The sequence below is a fragment of the Arachis duranensis genome, chromosome 5, assembly GCF_000817695.3.
Source record: "Arachis duranensis cultivar V14167 chromosome 5, aradu.V14167.gnm2.J7QH, whole genome shotgun sequence".
NCBI lineage: Eukaryota > Viridiplantae > Streptophyta > Magnoliopsida > Fabales > Fabaceae > Arachis > Arachis duranensis.
Window position 1 is genome coordinate 27,894,999 of NC_029776.3, and position 8,543 is coordinate 27,903,541.

General features: G+C 36.1%; 1 pseudogene; it reads right to left on the reverse strand.

The window, feature by feature from the left end:
- Positions 1-3,765: 3,765 nt before the first annotated feature.
- Positions 3,766-6,095, reverse strand: LOC127747613 (uncharacterized; annotated as a pseudogene).
- Positions 6,096-8,543: the final 2,448 nt, after the last annotated feature.

Here is an 8,543-nt window from a genome sequence, read left to right on the forward strand (position 1 = left end):
TCAACATTGCTGGTAAGGAATATCTCACAAGAATGTGATTTTTAAAGTTTCATCAATATGGACGGGACGAATTCATTGGTTTACAGACATATATATATTTTTGAGCTATGAAGCCGTGCCTTAATCTTCTTACTAAGATTATTAATCAGTGTCATACCCACTGCAGCTACTATAGTTTATAGAAGAATCTACCTTAAATAATAATGTCAAAATATAATTTATGTTAATGGGGTCAACAAGTTAACACACAATGTCAAAGTGGAAGGCTTCCTAATTCCTTCCTATACATGTGAAATTGGGGGTATGGCCGAAATGAAGGAAATGACCAAATTGCTAAGGCCCCAACAACAACATTGTTTGTTTGTTTATATATGAATCATTATAGTATGATTATGTTACATTGATTATGAATTAATAATTGCGATATTTTAAAAAATATTGTTAAAATTGAGGGAGAGTAGTTGTTGTTAGTTGTTACTTTCCAGCACACGAGATTATGGTGATCTGAGTACCACGTAGCTTTGGGGTGCAACTTGCTGCTATTGCTGAGATCAAGCTAGAGGATTCCACAAATTAAGAGAGACTAAGACTTAAGAGTAAAGATAACATGCAACTTGGGAAATTTCTTCGCCTTTTATTTTGTAAGGAAAAGGAAAACAAATTTCAGATAGTAGTTTGGCTTTTGGATTATGCATATGGATATTACTATTAATATTATTATGACTAGATGTGATATAATAATGTATAAAGGCCTCAAGATCATAAACAAATCTTCTTTTCTGTTTTCTATTATTAACGATGAATGTTACATTTGAATGGGGACCCATATTTATATGATATTATTGTTATTTAGGGTCCAGTGCAATTTGCACTTGTCATGCCATATGTAGTCTGAGGCTAATATAATAATGTGATCCAAGAAAGGCCATCATGATGAACAGTCTAAGACCTACTTTTGGAAGGTTAATTTGATCTTTGGATAGTTTTGGAGGTTTCTGGATAAGGCCATTACTTCCAGCTAGGCTATGGGTTTTTTTCTCAGTCAAAACTATATTATGTAACATATCTGTCCGAATTTCATTCAGTGCACTTTATAAAGGTAGCCAAGTTGCCACTTAAACCAAGTCCATGCTGGTGTCACTCTCACAATGAGGATATACTCGCAGGCTATATTGGGTTCATGACTTCGGGGCTTGGAACACTCTAGTCTTAACCAGAGTGAGATTTTGTGAAATACATAAATAACAGTTTCATTATTTTTTTTAGAATAATAATTAAAATCAATTCTAAAATTTTTTTATATTAGATATTTTAGTTTTTCAAATTTTAAAATACACAGTAGTTCTCAATATTTATTTTTATTAGAGAATACAATTTCATTAGTACTACTAACGTAGAACATTACTTCAGTCGTTAAATATTTATGTATATAATTTAGACACATCAGTCCCTAAAAAGAAATACAAAATAATTTTCAAAAAATTTAAAAAATCTAAACAGTCATTCAAAAATTTTAAAAATGGTAAAATAATCCTTTTGAAGTAAAACATATTTTTTTGAATTATTTATAAATTAATACATTTTAATTTCTAATATTTTCAGTTTATTTATCTCAACTTTAATTATTTATTACAAATTTTTTTTGTATTTTCAAAATAAATTATAAATCAATTTTAAAAAGCACTATTCCTCAAAAAAATATTTAAAATAAATGAGCCTATATCTATTTTTGATCATGCAAGATATTAATTTAATTTAATTCAATTTTTTAGTATCATATTCTATGATATTTTTTAATAGTAAAAAAGAGAATGAGCTAGTGTTGCTTGAAAAGATAGTAAAATTTCTATTTAACATATAATTTTTCACATAAATAATTAAAAATATTTGTGCAAATATTTATGAAAGCAACAGTTTAGAACTTGCATGTAATGCTAACCAATATAAATGATTTATAAAATTCTAATGTGAAGCTCCTAATATATACTTTTGCAACACTTGAAGAAGAAATGTCTTACAGTTAAAGTTATTTGTGCTACTACAGTTAATAATTATGCCAAAAAAATTATACTTTTTTCACTTAGGAATATTTTTCTAAGTTTATTTAGAGTTATCTTAGGAGTTTAGTTAATGACTTCTTAAATTTAGTTATTATTATGGTTTTTACATTATCTCGTATGAACAAGCAGGTCCGGAAGTGGGTTGGTATTGGAGTGGGTCTGCTGCCAAAGTCTATAACTCACGCAATGGTTACTTGTGGTTGTGTAAGCAACTGTTTGGTTGGGAGGAGCGGGAAAATTGGCTTTGGCTTTGGCGTCAGCTTGTTCCGGAAAAGCATAAGTTTTTGGCTTGGTTGTGTCTTAAGGAGGCTCTTCCTACTGCAAGTTTTCGCTTTAGAAGAGGGATGTCGTCATCAGATAGGTGTCCAAGATGTCTTTCTAGCCAGGAATCGGTTTTACATTGTATTCGGGATTGTCCAAAAGCTCAGCTTGTCTGGCATATGTTGGATATTTCTTGTCATCCTTTGGATTTGAAGAACTGGTTCTTGTATCATAGCAGAAAGCATCCGTTCAAGTTCTTTTCGGGACTTTGGTGGATATGGCGAGCAAGGAATAATGACATATTTAATCCCCACGAAACTTGGCCTCCGGAAAAAGTGATTTGTCTGGCATTAACTTCAGAAAATGAGCTTAGGAATATTTTTGAATTACAACGTATGTCCCTTCCCTCTACTCTAAATGGTTTTTGGAATCCCCCATCCATTGGTACTTTTAAGATTAATTGTGATGCTAGTTATTTTGGTTCGGGTGATAGTGTTGGTTTTGCTTGTGTTATTAGAGATTGTAATGGGAGTTGGCAAATGGGGTGTTTGGGAATGATTGAGAGTAATAGTATTCTTCAAGGAGAATTGTTTGCTATTTGGAGAGGATATCTCTTAGCTTGGGATGTGGGTCAACGAGATGTTATTTGTGAGACGGATTGTGTGGAAGCATTTAATCTTGTTACTCAAGATGGTTTTGGGTTTATTGATCCATTGGTGCTCAAAATAAGAGATATCATGCATTGGAATTGGCGTATTGACTTTCGTTTGATTATGAGAGATGCAAACACGGTGGCAGATACTATAGCAAAGATGGCGATGAAATTACAACTTTCGCATGTGGAGCTTCTTTCACCTTGGAAAGAATTTAAAAGTAGTCTTAAACAGGACTGTCCCTCTATTTAAGCAGTTCCTTGTTTTGTTTATTTTATTTTTCTTTGTTTAATTTATTTCAGTCACCAAAAAAATGTGCACGCAAAATTTTAACCTTTTGTAAAAGATTAAAAACATTCAAATGGACTGTTTTAAAATTTTTAAAATTTTTTAGGTAAAATTCTTTAGGTATTATTTTGTAGTTCACCTTAAAAATTAATTTATCGAGTTCGCATATGTAGACACTTAACGATCATATATGTAAATTAATGTTTTATGTCAGCAATTACCGTCAATGACTAATAGAAGGAGACTGTATAATTTAACAAAATTAAATATTAAAAATTATTTTATATATTTTAAAATTTAAGAAAATAAAATATCCGAATTTAAAAATATCAAGAATTGATTTGGATAATGAATCTTATTTTAAATTCTTAAACAAAATAATGTGCAAGATAATATAAGAATCTAGTCGCATATAATAGTTTAAGCCTAGAATATTGACCAATGGAAATTAAATAGCGACTTTAATGGGAGTCGCTGTCTCAATTGCATCATATACTGTAGAAACTGTGATCAATAGAAATATGACCATACCAGCTTTGGCTGTATAGAAACCAAGCATAACCACAAACCATTATTGTCCTATCAGCCTCATATAGCTATGGTTACCATTACCGCTTTTCGTGAGGCTTTATCATCTCCCATGTTTTGCCTTCAAATTCTAACAATAAATGGAATAATAAAGTTCTTACAACATGTTGCATATATCTCAACTTCAAAATTAGAAAAATGCGAGGAGGACAACACTTTTTATCGAATAGTATAACCTCCCTACTCATAAAACGAAAGGGATTTTCAAATTAGCAACACCACTATTGTCGTGATCGTTGCTCTGCGCAAGTTCCTTTAAGCTAGTCCAAGATCTTTTCCGTTTTTTCCTTGTTGTGCCGAGTTTTGCGATGCCTCTGCTTTAGCAGGTATGCTTGCAGTTTCAAGCGCCTTCTTAGATTTTCTCTTCTGAGGTTGTGGCATTACGCTTGATGGGGTGGCTGGACCATCAACAAAGTAGATATCTATATCTGCAACTCTCAAAGCAGACGCATTTACTTATTTTGCATTGTCTTAACATATAATGCTTTTCTCCAATTCTGAAGACTTGTTTGTGATGGTTTTTGTTGCTGGTGTTGATACCAATGATGTTTTGGTTTTAGATGGGCATAGTCCTTTTATATGTCCCTTAAGGGTCACCCAGTTTACATTGTGATTCAGGCAAAATGGCACTTGTGCACTACATCGTTTTGACTGTGTTTATGCTTGCCCCAGTGCTTTGATCTATTCTTCCCAATTTGCACAGTTGAATTGAAGCCAGGTTGAAGAATAGTTTCACATCTAAAAAAACAGTCAAAATACTTGATGTTAAGATATTTACAAGAAAACTGTATTTGGTAACCTAGGAAATGAATGCATTAAAGGTTCAAACAAATAAATAACCCAAAGTAGATGTCTGCCAGATTTTGTGAGCACAACAAACAAGAGTAAATAAAGTTTTTTTTTTTTTTTTGGGGGACAAAAACAAGTTGTTGTTATCCTTCTGAAAAAAACGTTTAAGCATTTCGGTTTACCGGAGACCCTATGCTCTTAGATTCTGCCAAAATACATAAAATAAAAGATCACCAAGTGCTTCAATGTATATGTTATAGATGCTGATATTAGCATTTAGTTTTCGTGAATAAATATAAGGAGTAAGTAGAGCAACTCATAAATTAATGTGTGTTAAAACTACATACATAGCATTAGGAAGCAGGAATACATAACAAGGACATGAAAAATATACATATACAGTATACAAATGCTATTGCAAACAAGTGGTAGTTTGTTTCACACCCTGAGGTGGTAGTGAGGTCAATTGAGAGAGGATTCCTGTAACTAATTTGCCACCTGGCACAATCAGTGAGGAAGGTGTGAAAGAGGGTGCAGAAACATGATTCCATCCGGGATTGAGAAGAGTGTCAATTTTTTGTGGAAAGATCAGGCTAGGCTTAGGAGAGAGACTGGCTCTCAAAATACAGCCATTGTTTCCCCTGTTTCCCTGTTAACTCTGCATTTTCCCCTTATTGGTGTTCTCATTGATGGCTCTCAAATCTTGAAATTTAATCAAATGGACAAGTTCATAAATCTTAAACAAAAGGCAAGGAAACACACTGACAATATGAGAAATAACCCAGATGGAGAACAAAATCCCCAAGCATTATTCCATCGGCCTCAGCAGCAGCGGCCAAATGCTGCACATAGAAGGCTCCCAAAGATGGTATCTGAGCCTCATGACTGGCCCAAACTGCAATATTTTTCAAGTGCTCAACCTCCTACTCCTACTATATGGTAACCTAAGATTTTTAACTGACCACCAATACCGTTGCAGACTACAAGTTGCCTGTAGCCTTAATCCGGCAAAGGGTCACTTGACTCTAACATTAAGAGCTTCTAAAACTTTTTGAAAACCATCACTTTTGTCTAAATACGTTAGCAATGTACTGCATAAAACAGGGTAGCCAAAATTACACATAATGATGCACATGATGGTGATGATCTCCCTTCCTAGTTCCTCTTCTACCAAGCTAAGTCATACTTCACCTCAACACTATTCGATGGGCCAATTTTCACAACATTTGTTGCACTAATACTTTCTAGTGCAGATAAATTTTCTACATTCTCGTGCCATAACCAGGAGCTGAAAGCATCACCCCAAAAGAATATATTTTTTATTTCCTTAGAAGTTTGCAAGTTTTTCAATATACTTAAAACTAACATCAAACATTTTATGTGCATACCTTTGTTCAACAAAAAAAGAAAATTTGAGTAATAAGTCCATATCAATGTTCCAGCAACGTACACCCATCTACCTAGCTTTAGCTTACAACACAGCAAAATAAATAAATAAATAAAAATTCAGAAGCATTGTGCGCCTTGCAGAAAGAATAGAAGAGGCGGAGACCGGACGGCGAACGCGGCGGTGGCAGAGCTCTTGGACTACCGGAGATCCTGAGAAGTGCAGTTGGCGGCGACGCTGTGCGTTTGCAGCAATGGAGATGGAAAACGAAGTCAACGAACAGAGTCAAATATATATATTTGGAACAGCGAACAGAGTCCACTTACTAGTACTGTCTTAAAATTCAGCCCAGGCCAAAATATTGAAAAAAGAATCACTCGATGTAGATTTGGATGGTCCTCTTTTTTAGGCCTTCTTTTTTTTTGAATCAAAATAAGCTCAACACACTAATGTGGAGCAACGAAATAAACGACAAGTATTCATAAACCATAAAAACCTTTATTTTCCGACAACGCCATCAACCACCAAACGGATCACTCGCGGTCCATTCGTTGTAACTCAGCATCGTCTTCCTTATTACGAACTCCACACCTGTTTCCTGATTCTGAAAAATCCTAGCATTGCGTTTCATCTAAATGTTCCAAATAATTGCAAAAAAGCCTGGCAGCCATTTCTTCTGATCTTGTTTCCACTTATGCATAGCGGTCCATCGCTCAAATAGTTCCCTAATTGTTCCAGGAATAGGCCACACCTCCCCAAGAGACCTCAACCAACTGCACCATACCTGCCATGTTAGCTCACAGTGTAGGAATAAATATTCCACCGACTCTATCTCCTTCTGACATAGGACACATAGATTATCATTGAGTCTAATAACATCTAGTCTACTCAATCTCTCCTTAGTATTCACTCTACCAATAAGCATAAACCACCCAAAAAGCTCAATTCTCGGTGGTACCACTCCTCTCCAAACCGAACTTGTGAAACTGTAGCTCGTTATCTCATCCGACAAAGTCTCCGATTGTATGACCTGCACAACAGACTTGGTAGAAAATACCCCTTTGCTATCAAACTTCAAACCATAATATCCTCTTTACCATCTGACAGCTTCGTCAGCCTTAGCTGCTCATGAAGTTGATGGACAAGTTCCAGCTCCCATTGGAATAACTCTCGCCGCCACTGAAAATTCCATATCCACTCAAGTCCATCCCAAAATCCACAATCCCTTATCATCGATCCCTGCTGATTCGAAATAGAGAATAGTCTTGGAAATGCCACCTTCAAGGGGTCCCCTTGCAACCAGTTATCTTCCCAAAATAGGGTACTCCTCCCATCCCCTACCTCCATCGCCAGGCCAGTAAGCATTTTGTCTTTTATTCTCTGCTTTTTTATACTCAAATGACATATGTCTTTCCAGGGCCCTCCTTTGACCGGTAGCTGCTGATTTACTAGCATTACATCAGGATTCAAGTTGTTGCACGAGCATACAATCTTCTTCCATAAGGGGCACTCCTCTTTAGAAAACCGCTACCACCACTTAAATAATAGCGCTGTATTCCGAAGTACCACATCCCCAACCCCCAAACCCCCGGCCTTTTTTGGTGCCTGAACCAACTCCCACTTAACTAAGGAAATATCATCAGTACCATCCCCCTTACACCACATAAATCGCCTTTGCAAAGCAATCAGCTTATCCGCAACCGCCTTTGGCATCTTGTATAGACTGAGGTAGTAGATAGGTAGGCTATTTAGAACTGATCTTATTAGAACAAGCTTGTCCGCTTTGGTTAGAACCTTAGCTTTCCAGAGGCTAAGTTTCTCTTCCACCTTATCAATTATCGGTTTCCAGGTTTTCACCATACGCAGATTCGCACACAAAGAAATCCCGAGGTACCTAGTAGGTAGAACCGCTTGCTTGCACCCTAGCAAACTACAGGCATTGTCTACCCAATCCTGCTCACAATTTACCGATATCAAACTTGACTTCTCAAAATTAATGCTCAGCCCCGACATCAACTCAAAGCATCTTAATAGTCTCCTATAATTGACTATTGTATCTGTCACCGGGGGGCAAAACAATATCGTATCATCTGCAAATTGTAAGTGCGACAATTGTATATGCTCACCTCCTACCAAAAGTGGTTCAATGCACCCGTTCCTGACAGCTTTCCCCACCATCCGATTCAACACATCGACCACCAACACAAACAGAAATGGAGAGAGGGGATTCCCTTGTCTGAGATGTTGAATGGCTTGGATGGTGACCCATTCACCAAAACAGACATTGTGGCCGTACTGACACACTCCTTTACCCAATTCCTCCAATGCTGTCCAAATCCCATTTTCTGGAGCACTATATCCACGAAACCCCATCTGACTCTATCATATGCTCTATGAAAATCCAGCTTAATGATCGCCGCTTTCCTTTTCTTTGCCTTGAGCCAATGGACGGTCTCACAGGCTATGAGAGCACCATCATGAATTTTTCTACCTTTCACAAATGCAGTCTGAGTCTCA